The sequence below is a fragment of the Ixodes scapularis genome, unplaced genomic scaffold (assembly GCF_016920785.2).
Source record: "Ixodes scapularis isolate PalLabHiFi unplaced genomic scaffold, ASM1692078v2 PGA_scaffold9__187_contigs__length_104089568, whole genome shotgun sequence".
Classification (NCBI taxonomy): domain Eukaryota; kingdom Metazoa; phylum Arthropoda; class Arachnida; order Ixodida; family Ixodidae; genus Ixodes; species Ixodes scapularis.
Genome location: NW_024609884.1, coordinates 68421156 through 68434904, shown reverse-complemented (window position 1 = coordinate 68434904; position 13749 = coordinate 68421156). Strand labels below are relative to the sequence as shown.

General features: G+C 44.5%; 1 pseudogene; it reads left to right on the top strand.

Moving 5' to 3' along the window:
• Positions 1–572: 572 nt before the first annotated feature.
• LOC115320178 lies at positions 573–6867 on the top strand (annotated as a pseudogene).
• The last annotated feature ends 6882 nt before the right edge of the window (positions 6868–13749 follow it).

Genomic DNA, 13749 nt, shown 5'->3' with positions numbered 1-13749 from the left:
TTATGGCGGCCCCTAATCGAGCAAATCGAGCTTAATAAGGTTTAAAGAGGACGCTACGTCTATTGTACGGGGCAAGAGCAGCAGCAAATAAAAGCTTAACACGAGCTTTCCGCGAACCGTATTTATTTCCGAAGCCAACTTTCCCCGGCAGGTAAAGAAACTTTCGTTTCGACAGCAGTTGCTCAGTCTTCTCGACGTCAGCACTGCGGAGACAATCGATACCCAGTTACTTCACGCACTTTACGTCTTACCTTAACTATTCCTCGAGCCACAGTTCCTTCGTCAACCGCACATCACGGAGGAGTGGTAAACCATTCGCGAAACTAATAGCCCCTTCCCCTGGCAAATCGCGAGCGCTCGGCGGGCGCTCGCCGAGCGGATTCTTGTTTCCCTCGCGAGATGCGAGCAATCTCTCCGTGCGCCGCTTGTAGATCTGGAGCCAGTGGGGCGCTCGCCGAGCGGCTCCAACCACTCCGTGGGAAAGTGGCGGAGCGCGTCGAGCGGTCCGGAGTAGTTCTCCGCGCAGGCTTTTTCGGAGGAGTACGATCTGTAGTCGCAACATTCCAGTTTCGATTTCAACGTTCTGGCGACCGGCGAGGGAGTGAGGGATTTTCGCGGCTTTTTGGTTTCGTTTGCTGGGTAGGCTCTCTTCTTGTGCTCGCTTTCGTTCCTCGATCTCGTCATGACCGACTCGACCGAGAGTACTGCGGCTTTGGCGTCGTTGCAGTTAATTTTAGGTCTATTAGAAAGCAGTGACAGCAGTGACAGCGAAAGCAGCGACAGCGACGAAGACGACGGAGATACAAGCTCCTCTAGCTCGAGTGACGACGAGGCAGCCGTTCTCGGCGAAGTGTTCGCCGAGACGTTCGCCTTGCCAGCGAAGAGGCCCAAGATAACCCGTTATGTCGAAGACGTTGTGCGCGCCTATTCGGATGAAGAGGTATGTCGTTTCTTCGTTGTGTGGTCTCTGTGAACCGACCATCTCCCTGTGTTGCAGTTCCGACGCAACTTTCGCCTACGCCGTAATCGAGAGGTACGAGCGGTCTGTATATTACAGGGGATCGATTCACGGAGGGTCCAACCCGAAAACCGCCGAAGTTTGCATCCTCTCTTTTCTCTGGTAAGACAGGTTTTGTAGGTCTCAATGTAGCTAGGAGAAAGATTGACCGATTTGACCAACGATTTCCGATCCAGCCCATATTCCCCATACATATACTCCTGGCACGGTAGTTGTACTGTAGATATGCCGCGGCGGTCACAAAATAGAAGCACGAAAAAATACAAAAGAAATGGAGACCCACTAAAAGCCGATAACTATATATGTATTAATTGAGCATATTAAATTGACTTTGGTAATTAAAAGTCAAATCATTGCGTCTTTTTATTAATGCGGTTTATTATTTTTTTTTTTTGCTAACATCAATTACTTCAACATCTAAGGAAAAAACAACTTTGAGACATAGGGACAAAAATTGGAACAACACAATACTCTCAAAACTCAGCCAACTCAGCTGCAAAATGTATTATCACGCGTCTTCTTTCTAGGAGGACACAACTCCCCAAACAACGCTAATGCCAACAACCGTGGGGGGTTAACGGTTTGTTGGCATTACCGTTGTTTGAGGAGTTGTGACCTATAAAGGAAATGTGTGGAAATAAACGTTGTAGCTGACTTTTTAAACAGTAGAGAAGAAACATCAAAACGTAGAAGAGACAGAAAAAAAGACAGGATGATGTGTCAAATTCCGCTAATTCGTCTATTTAGTCCAGCTCTCAATCTCAAGGTCACCACCAACACAAAGGGACAAAGAGTATACAGGTCAAGCGCCTAGTCTACATCACACAATGTAAGAATGTGGGCAACCTCACAGGTTGACGCAATAAGGCAACATCCATCCTTGAACTTCAACTTCAACAATAAATCTTTCTCCGCGCTATTGCACTTTATAATATCAATATAGTTAAACCAACTAGCCCACCTCAATATTTTAGTATATTGTCTCTGCATCATAACAAATTATAATTAACGTCTGCGATTTGACTCAAAGAAACTCTATTTACGCTGCAGGTATGCTGGCAACAAAACCTGCATTCGAGATGTTGCAGGCCACTTTGACTTGGGGGAAAGCACCCTTTCCCGCATCCTGAATCGTGTGGCTGAGTTCCTGTGCAGCATTGCTCCAGATGAGATCCGCTTTCCTGACGATGTGGCAGCCCTTGCCAAGGATTTTGAGGAGGTTCGTTTTGTGAGCTTGCATTATTTACGTATGCTGCTGCTTCAATATTATTGGGACAATTTCAGGAGCGGGGCAAAAAAGAAAGAGATAATATCATACAAACAAATGATTGAACAAAATCAGAACAAGTTCAAAACAAGATCAAATAGACAAGAGCAATGAAAGGCAGTCAGAAATTGCTTGAAATAGGCCATGCATGCAATGATACTAGGTTGGGAACATAATTAGTTTACACAAACTTAATGGCATTAGTGTGACCCAAGTACACTCACATGAAATGCCACTGACGAGGCGCTTCATTTTGGTATAATTCAGGGACAAAAGCAAACTATTAATTTCAATCTGTGTTTTGCAGAACTGGATGACATAGTCACGTCGATTTCGGTGTTGTAGGACCGTAAGCACTTGATTTGTGCTTATAGCAATTATTGCCTGGGCAAATATTTGGGTAGTGAATCGTGAAAGTACAATCACTACTTGTACAAGAATAGGCAAACTTCAACCATGTCTGGAGCTCAGTATGCACCTTGTGCTTTGCCAACCCTAAAGCATGGCAATGATAAACATTGATAACATATAATCTGAACCAAATCATATGAGGTCACTTGTTCTGGCAGTAAGTTGTGGGGGTGATCATTGCCTGTCTAAACTTTTCGTGCGACTGTCTATGAAGAGCAAAGCTAATGCATAAATTATAAGTAGGGATGTCGCGAACCACCCTAGGTTCGATTTCGAAAGGTTTCGATATTTGCGAAGCGAACTGAGGTTCGATTTCGAAAAATTTCGATATTTTCGTACCGACCGAGGTTCGATTTCGAAAAATTCGCAACTTTTGACCACAGCGGAGTTTCGAATTCGAAAATTTCGAAGCTTTCACGGTTTCCAAAATTTCGAATTCGAATATTTCGAATATTTGTTTACTTCAGGTTCGATAAATTCGAAGATCTCGAAATTCTTTGTAAAAAAAATTCGAAAACTTCGAACGCTTCGAATTTTTACAGACATGAAGTTCGAACAATTCGAAGATTTCGAATTTCTTTTTGCATAAAGTTCGAAAAGTTCGAACGTTTCGATTCTCTTTTAACACTAAACTAAAAAAAAACAAAAAAAAAACTTCGAAGATTTTGAATTTCTTTCTAATCCAAGTTTTCAAAGTTCGAAGTCCGATTTTCAAGTTTTTCCACAGTTTCAGTTTCAAATAACGTTTTCACGACTCACTGGTTTTCACGAAATCAAGTTTAGAAAAGTTAGGGTGTGATATTTAGACTCCACAAAGTTGGGTCAGGCAATTAAATGAGACGACGAGTGTCCCGGACGTGCTAGAATATTTGCCAGTGCAGAATTGTGACCGCCAGCCCCGGGGGGGGGGTCTTTAGCCTGCATCACGCAGTAGTGATTGCACGAACACGCTGTTTTACGAGACTCATCCAATTCGAAACGGCCAGGGGCGAGCAGGAGGTTGAGGCTCAGAAAAAACTTGAAGCGACCTGGCAAACTAGCTCGCCACCCCTTGCACGCTGGTAGTAATCCGATCCGGTGAAGTTTATAATTGTCCTGGAGGTTTATTTTCTGGGACGGAGGAATCGCCTCGCAAAAAGCACAAAAGCCGACACAACTCGAGGTCGAGGAGCGTTCTACCGTACAAGTGGCGTCGGAAGAGGAAAAACGGGGGGAAAGAGGGTAGCGGGGGGGGGGGGGGGGGGGGGGGGGGTTCTGCCTCCTTCTTCCCCTTGCAGGTATTTCGGACTGTTAAAGAAAACAATACGGGGAAAGAGAGCGTGGTCGAGCTTATTTTAATCTGAAATTATTTATGCATATGTATAGCTACTGTCGCTCTTCACTGCATAAAAGATTGCTTAGATGGTCATTGTTAGAAACTCGTTGTCAGAAAGCACTACTCGTCACATGCTTAGTGGTTCGGAAGTTCAAAGCTGTCTTTTCGACCTAAACACCTGTGCCGATAGTAACAAAAAAAAAAAAAAAAGAAGAAATGCGGGAATAAAAAGCAGGAGAAAAAAAAAACTATCGAGAATTCGTCGGAAGTGTTCTATTCTTGCATATTCAGAGGTTCAGAACTTCGAAACAAGTTTCTTTTACCAAAATGTGTACAGGCTAAAAGAAACACGTCCCAGGAACGTGAAGCGAAAAAAAAAAAAAGTTTTTTTTTAATGACGTGCTGAACTTGAACAATATTAGAAATCTTCTCCCATGAGTTAATTTATTCCTTAACGTGAAAAAAACAATAAATATATTATTTCGTATTCTGCAGATGGCAATGATATGTACTGTCTGTGGTGTTAATTTAAATGCGATACCTCAAACAACTTAGACGAAAATAAATATGAAGTTTAGGTTATAATTGCATGCAGATACATGTTTGGACATTTCTTCGAAACTCACGTTGAATAACAATAATCACATCTTAAGACGGCACTTACCTAGGCTATACATAGATCATTCTTAAAAAAAGTATAACATATCTACCATAAATAGCTCCGGCTGCAGCGTGCTTCAAATCTGGCACAAACGATAATCGTCAAAAACCCGTCGTCCTTCCTCGCCCCTTCGGGGATTTCTTTCTTTAAACCTAAGCATGCCAGAACATTGAAATAAACGACATTGTCTTTCGTAAGGAACGCAGCACCGCGTGTAAAAGTTCGAGAAAAAAAAAGTACGAATGTACCCCACTACTTGAAATCAAATGAAACCGTCCGCCGGTCTTTCGAAGTTCGACGAACGCCGAACTTTTACCCTAAAAGTTCGAAGTTCGTCGAACTTCTGACTTTTCAGAATCCGAAAGTTCGAAACTTTTCGAATTCTCGTGATAAATAAGTTCGAAAGTTCGAAATTCATCGAATTTTTTGGTCAGTCAAGTTCGAAAGTTCGACAAGCATCGAACCTTGCAGCGCAATAAGTTCGAAAGTTCGAAAAAGATCGAATTTTTTAGCGTAATAAGTTCGACGGTTCGAAAAGCGTCGAACTTCTTAGCTTAACAAGTTCGGAAATTCGACCTCCGTCGAATTTTACGATATAGACAATTCGAAAAATCGAAATCTTTCGAACCTTTCGAACCGCTTGATTCGATCATCGAAACTTCGATTCGAAAAAAGTTCGCGGCATCCCTAATTATAAGTAATGGATGTCAAGGGGGATGCTTTATGGCAAGTTCAGACCAGAATTAAAGGTTGAAAGTTGGTTAAAAAAATGTTTTACTGGCGACTAATGAAGCATACGACATATGGCTGCTGCATGCAAGGAACTCCCCGAGGTGTTTGTAGATTATGTGTTCTAATAATTTGCATATAAGTGGAGTGTGATTTAAGAAGATGGGTCTGTAGTTTGACAATGCATTTTCTAAATTTATAGAATAGAAGGTCTTTCGCAAGTTTCCATGAAGATGAAAAGGGAACTGCAGCAGTTGGTAGCAATTTCTTAAAAATAACCGCAAGGCAGTGTATTTCTGGCGGATGAAAATATTTGCATTGAGTCAGTTTTTTCAGGTTTCTAGAAACTGAAGCAACAGTACAGGTGATTACACACCTTGCATATATTACAGAAAATTACATTGTCAAAAAGACCCTTGACAGGTGTTGTATAACTGGTGTAGTGGTCTGCCTCAAAGTTTGAAATAAAAAGGCCACCTTTCATTTATTAATTTATTTCCTTTGATGGGCAGATTACATATAGCATCTCTCCTTTTAGAACTTGGTGGGAATGAGTACACAGCGCATAGTTTGAGCTCACATACCACATTCTTTTACTAGGTTTCAGGCTTTCCTGGGGTCGTGGGTTGCGTCGACGGCAGCTACATCGGCATCCGGTGCCCTGACAACAAGGTGAAGTCAACATATGTCAATCGACATGACAAGACTTCACTGACGTTGCAGGGCATCTGTGATCACAGACGCCGCTTTGTGGATGTTTTCACGGGCCCACCAAGCAAGATCCACGACTCAAGGATTTATAAATTATCGTTTGTGTCGCGGATCATCCCATTTCTATGCTGCATGGGCAAGTATCACCTTCTTGGCGATGCAGCATACCCGTTGAAGGGGACTTTGGTCACTCCTTTTCGGGATTATGGGACATTGACTAACCAGCAGAAGAGCTTCAACACTAAGTTGAGCTCCACAAGGGTGCTCATTGAGAATGCCTTCGGGCTACTCAAACAGCGCCTCAGGCAACTGATAAACCTGGAGTTCCCGACAGTGCGCCGAATGTTCACGTTTATCATTGCTTGTTGCGTCTTGCACAACTTGTGCATTGATGCTGGGGACACTGAAATCCGTGATGCTGAGGTGGAAGAGCTGAGGCGCCAGGAGTTGCTCAGGGTGGACAGCAGGGGCTCGCCCGAGGAGGACCTGCCGGGCGTCTCTCTCTCGGATGCCGCACTCAGGGTGCTCGGACGCATTAAGAGGGACAGGCTGGTCTCATCCCTTTTCCCCACTGGTTGAGCTCCTCGCGCAGGCATCAAGCGCTCAATGGCGCCCTGAGGCAGCTCCTGATAGCCTAACTATGCAAGTGCCAGGCATTGGGGAAAAACGTTTACCGTGTTTTTTTCACCGACAAACTAACTCTGTGTTTCTCATCAATGCTCACTCTTCACGCAAATATGGTGCTGCGGTCCGGAAAAGTTGCAAAAGTTTCAGACTTTGCCGTCGCTATTAAAGTTATCAGCAGTTTTCTGAAATTTTCATTGAGAAAAAGGAGTATGGGAGGGGGGGGGGGGGGGGGGGGTCGGTATGAGGCCCACGAATACATGGTAATAAGTGATGTCGGCTACCTAAAGCAAACTCCATTTTCACATTTAAAATTAGCAAAAAAATGACATAACTTTAATAGATAACAGCAACCTCCGTTTCGACATCGGGCAGAGACCAATTGTTCGTTGACGCAGTTTATTTTTTGCGATGAAAAGAACACTAAATATTTTTCCTTGGAAACAACTGTACATGGGTAACTTACTCTGTCATGAATGTTACCTTTTAATATCATTTAAGGCATGAAATTGTGTTGGAACCAAAACGTTTTTATTAATTGCTCAATCAACATGTATAATCTTGAGTATATATATAACAAATGATGCTCTGGAGTATGTAGAAAACTAGGGTATGTACAAAACGTGAATAATCAAGTGTAATGGGCTAGAGAAACATTTAGATAAAATTAATCACTTTGCAGTGTTCATGGTGTCCAGCACTCGCTCCAGCATGCCAAGAAGATTCTGGTGCCGCTCTTGACGCTGTTTTGCACGATCCTCTCTCTTCTTTTCCCGCTCTTTTCTACGCTGATCGCGCTCCACACGTCTTTCTTCGCGTCTTTCCTCCTTGCAGGCACGTGCTTCATCTTTTTTTTTTTCTGAGATCCTCCATTTTTGAAAAAAAGTGTTCCATATGCCGCATGCGCTCAGGGTTCTGCTGTGGACAGGGTGGCTTTTTTAGGGTGGTACATTCTGCTGATGTTGATGGTCTAGGATTTTCTGTGGAGGAGGCTGGTGCATGTAGAGTCGTTTGTTTGTATACGGCCTGAGAAACGCCCATTATCACTTCCGGCTCCACACTGTCATCGGCTGCCCTGATGAGATTGAACTCTTCTTCAAACTCTATGTGTTGCCCTCGTTGCTCCACTTTTTCCATTGCTGTCCACAACCTTGGTTTTTCTTTTCTTGAGGGTTTTGAAACGTGTGTCACATTGCTGTGCAGTGTAGTGGGAGTTCATCCTCTCATTTATCTCTTCAGCAATTTTAATAAACATGTGTTTTCTTGTCTTAAAACGTTTAAATGGTCCAATCTCTGGGAAATATCGAGAGTAGAGGGCAAGAAGAAGCTTGGATTCGCCTTCTGACCAGATGCAAGCTGAAAACAAAAACACAAAATTGTTGAATAACCTAATAAACTGGGCATTCTTTCGATGCAGCTTGAAGGTGCTGGGCTTATACGGCATATTTGTGGGGTTTCTTATGTAGTATGCAATTAAGGAATATGTTAATGCTCTGCATGAATAGGGTACCTGGCAATGACGGTAAATGAAATAAGCTTGCAAGACCGTGACAGGTTCAAGCGGAAATTGAATACCGACTACGAGAAACTGTCGAGAATGTTTCAAGGGGCATAAATGGGATGCATGATGCCGAATTGCCAAGTAAAAATATCATGCTGACCAGCTTCACTACTGCACTGGCAAAATTGGCCCCATATTGCAAAAGGTCATGGAACATTAACCATGCAGCCAATTTGTCACCACTCTGAGTAAAACTTACATCCTATAGCATTCACTGTTAGCATATACCTTCAGCCGCGGAGAACTGACTTATGAAGCTTTGTAATCCAAGTGAAGGGTATACTTTGTATGGATATATGTATGACTTACGTTGAGTACTGGAGTTCTGTGTGGAGTTCTGTGTGGAGTTCTGTGGCGAACCGTCGGATTCTTCCGGTACAGGCAGAACGCCAGCGTAGCTTCCACCATTGTGGTCATTTCCTGTTGAATCGTACGTAGGGCGCATCATTGATTAATGTGGCATCAAAATAATTGCAAAAGGAAATGAACATTCCTGCAACCATTCACCATACAATTGTTTTTTTTTTCTTTTTTTTTTTTAAATACTGCAATAGATACGTGGGCCAATTGTCATAGCAGCTATTCGCGACTCCAGCAAAACGGACGCCACCAAGCGGGAAAACCGGGAACCAGCCGGTCCAGGTCGCTCCGCGCCCCTCCGCGTCTCTGGTGGCTTTCGCGGAGACGTGTTGTCGGCGCGGTGGCGAACAACGTAATTTGACGAAGGTCCGAAAATTTCTAAAGTTTGCCTGAGTGATCATTAGTGTGGTGAAGCCTCAGTAAATTGTTTTCTTTGAAAGCCCGTTTACTCCACAGCACACGGTCGCGTACTTTCGATTTCTTGGATGGGGAAGAATCACGGAAAAACGTTTTGATTTCTTGCCTGTCTCGAATCACATTCAAAATGACGACTACTTGGTAACTGATAAGTGGTTTCTTTATAAGGATGTAGAACAGTGGACTGAGGACGAAAGACGGGGCATTTCACTGGAGGGAACATCAATTTTGCAGTCAAGTGAATGGGAAGGTTCGATAGTTGCTTTTCTTGAGTTTGGTTGTGTTCGCTTAGCTTCAAGTTTGAGCCACCCACGCCGGTCGGTGCGTTGGCTATTCATCTTGGCTGCTTTTCGCCGAAAAAGCCTCTGGGCCACACTGAAGGAGTTGGGCTGATTTCGCAATCACTTGATTCAGGAAAACCTGCTCGCTGCAAATGATGAATGAGGGAAATTATCTGTTTTCAAAAGGTGGGGGACGAGTCTCGCAATGTTAGATGTTGTCACGGCATTTTGACCTATCGCGCCTCCAATATTTATATTACGAGGACGTAGAAGCCAGCAGCAAAATACGTATACATAGGTCACGTTGACCGGCCACAAAAAATGCTAATTTTCTCCGTTCAGGATTCGAAGCAAAGTTCAATGCAGAGAGGTTCTGCGTGAGTGTTCGATGAAGACTCTCTTCAGTTTGTCTCCGTGCTGCCGGCTATAGAATCATTTGGCTAAGTTTAAGTAATACCTCTTTGTTTGTCAAATATACTTTTATTCAGCAGCTCACCTAATAGCTAGTCAACTAAGCTCATATTTTAACCCGAAGAATATACTAATATCACCTTAGTGGGACACAATACGTAATATAATACACAACCCGTTCGTCGAAATGACTTCTCGATTGCTACTAAAACCTGAATTGAAATACGAGTATCAGCTGCTTAGTGGGGCGCCAGCGGGTTAACATGGTCCTGCAGCCTGTGTTGTTGACCGAGCAGACGACTGGAGCTGTTTCTTAAACGCGGATACGCACAAAAGCTCGATTTCGCGGACAGATAAGTCGCATAGTCGAGGCATGCGAGTTAGCTGAAAAGTTACTCACTGTGGAACAATTCTGGAGTCATCGCCGCTTTCCTTAGATGATCAAAACTAATTAGTACATTACCGCCTCTCCGGAGCCCATAGTTTCGGTTTTGAACGAAATCTCCGAAACGAAAGTTTGACATGAAAAGAACAAAAACCACCGGTAAAACGAAACTATGCTTTGCAAGTTTATCTGCACCGGCTACACCTTTAACCGTCTCAGTTCAAATACCTATAAAATTGGGCATTAAACAGAAGAAAATCTGTTAAATTGAACGCGCCACCTATTCAGGCGGCCCGGCCGAGCCGACGCGACCTGGACTCAGCCGCCATGTTTGTTTGGTGGTGGCGCCCCCTATAGGTCGCTGGAGTCGCGAATAGGTGTGGCTAGACAGAAACAAAATCGTTTTAGCACCATATGAAACCAAGCACAATCTCCTGACAGATTGAAGTATTTGCATTTACTTGTCATAGGAAAAAAAGAATACGGGAAAGCATCATGCTCAAGTCTATTGGAGAACTCACGTAGTTCGTGTTTCCTTAATTTTGACCGCGAGTTAATTACGTCAAGACATCCGATGCACGGGTGTTCTGTGACTTCATGTCGTAACTTGACGTCATTAGCAGACGAAAAGCATCATGCTCAAGTCTGCACTGGCGAAACCATAGTTCGTGTAGTTTTAACCGCGAGTTAATTACGTCACGACATCCGATACACGGATGTTTCTGTGACTGTCGTAACTCGACGCAGACATAAGCGCCCGTAACATATAACGCAACGTAAGAAAATAGTACTGTGTGAACGTACTTTAAGTGCAAATTCTACATCTATTAGAACTGTTATATTTAGTTTACCTCCGCTGACCAATTATTTTGCAGTAGTTGATAAGCGAGCGGTCACATCACAAATCATATACACAATAGTAACTGGAATAATTAGAAGACAACGCGCCAAATACTCCGGTGATGGAGATCGCCTTCGGAGCTGACGATCGCTTTACGGCATACGTGTTTGGTATTCTGCTTAATTGCAGCCTACGGCTCGTACAAGTACTTCTAGTTGTCTTCATCGGGTTTATAAAACTGTAAGGAAAAATAAATTGCCTCTTACCGTCGGGGTCACCGTTGATCACATAATAAACAACCTGGGGTGCTTCCGATCCGGAGTTCATTCTCTCAGCAAGGTGGCAAAGGGAACCGAAACTGTTAAAAAGCGCGGGTAGACGCTCCGAAAGCGGTGGCGCTGGGAGCGTTACGCTCGATTTGCTCCGCACCGCGTGCCACTGGGGTAGATCACGTGACCGATCGCTCGCGGAGGCCGACCGCTCGACGACCGCTAGGTCAGAGCGCTCGGCATTTGCCAGGGGAAGGGGCTATAAAAGCCGTTCTCAAAAGAGCACATTCAAAGCAGCGGTTCCACGCGTGAAAGAAGGTTAAATCGCTGGCCACCAGATGGCAGGGTCAAGCAGAGTAATTGCAGGTAGCTAAGGTAGGTGGGGCTGGGTACCACCGAATTCATGTTCTACAAGAAACATCCTGATTTGCTCACGCCACCACTGCGCTTCGGGTCCTTCGGGCACCTTTATTGTACACACATGTAGGTACTCTAGCCCATAGCTTCCTCTATACTGACAAAGCCCGGCATATAGCCACGAGACGCGGCCACCGAAAGTGAAAAGGTAGTGCGGCAGGCAACGGATGAGAAGAGAGGCATGCAACGGGCGCCCTGCTGCGGTGAGACGCCGAAACATACTTCTCTCGAGCGATGTAGAGCACTATATAGCTCCTTCGGAGCAGAGTAGCGCAATCTAGAACGCCGTCTCTCGGCGACTAGCGGCGAACGCCCGGAGGTTCCAACTGCGGTCAGAAATGCATGGAGAACGTGAGAAAATCATTGTTTCTTCAGTTTTGTGGGGATGTGCGGAATGGAAATCAATTTTGACATAATAATGAAACATTTTAGAATAATATACGATAAGTTTTGTGCCATACAAGGACGTAACTTTTTAAAAAAAATTGCCTGAGCGGCATCATGCAGCAGACGACACGGCGACGTCGCACCATTCACGTGACCCGCTCCGGCCAACCCGAAAAGCCCATCTCCGCTGCGAGCAAAAATCGTCTGCTTCAAACGCCATTGCCTTGGAAATTGCCTTCTCAAAATTTGCACACGCATCCGATATTATTAAAACTTTGATAAAGTGTTTAGTGCTTTACTAACTTCACGACAGACTAGTTTTGAAAAGTGAGAACTCGCCATTCATTTTTTAATCAGCCGTGTTGTGTCGATCTCCATGTATTCTCCCATAGGGCGGGCCGCCTCCTGGAACCCTGAGTGCCACGTGACTCGCGCCGAGCCGCTCTGTCGGCCATGTTGTCGGCAAAACACGGGGTTCAAAGGATTGCGCTACTCTGCTCCGTAGGAGCTATATAGTGCTCTAGAGCGATGTAATTTCCGCTCGTGCTCCTCGCGTTCTTCGCGCTACCGTTTCTTTTCTCGTAGGACATGATTAAAATAGCGCGAACTTGGCAAGAACAAAAAAGGCACGCGTACGACAGGACTGGCGCGGACTTCCAACTAAGTTTATTGCATCTTGTTTATTGCATCGCCTGTAAACATAAAACAAACACTAAAATAGTTTTACACATTAAGATTACATGTCTGCTATAATCTGTAACTATTTTTGTGTGTCCTTTTATGTTCGCATGCGTTGCTATATATATTGCTTGGTTGGATGATGCAATAAACTTAGTTGGAAGTCAGCGCCAGTCCTGTCGTACGTGCGCCTTTTTTGTCCTTGTCAAGTTCATACTATTTTAATCATGTCTAATTCGAACCAACAAGCTCAATCAAAAGTCGTGTTTCTCGTCGGGTTTGAAAACCATGTTTCGGGTCCTAGCCGTTGCAGAAGCTGTGCGCTGAATACCAGAAATGCTCTCTGCTACCAGGTCCTTGCGCTCCACATCTGCGACCGGACACACTATGGCTCCGTCATCGAAATGTCAGGCTTTGTGAGTATAAAGGAGGCTATGACTAGCCATACTACAAGCATCGGGCGAGCATATGCATCGAGCGCATCATATACAAACACCAATACAACAGCACACTAACCCAATTACTACTTTTAATTGATTGATTGAAACGTTTATTTAATTTCCATGCCTCTGGTCTATGAAACCTCGTGTGGCATGGGGAAAGAGGATGTTGGAGAGGAGTAGTGATGATGATGGATTAGACGTACCGTTCGATCCCAGAGGACCGGAGGGAGATGATTGATATGAAGATGAGGTCTCGTTCTGCGGGGGCTGAGGTTCTCGGATGTCTCCATTCCCGAAGGGTCATTGGTCTAAGGTGCGGTGGTAAGGTGTTAATTGCCGCTACCCGTTCTAGTGACGTCCCTGCACAGGACCATACAAGATGGTAGCAAGTAGCAGGGACGCCGCAGTGTGGACATCCAGGGTCAGGACCTGTGTCATTCTCACCTGTTGGGTTGTAGAACTTGGCACGCCAAAAGGGGTCACCATAGTCCGAGTCTAGAGCCTGTGTAGTGCCATTTGCTCCCATCGTGGAAACCCGCGAGGGATCGGCTGGGGGTTAAAAG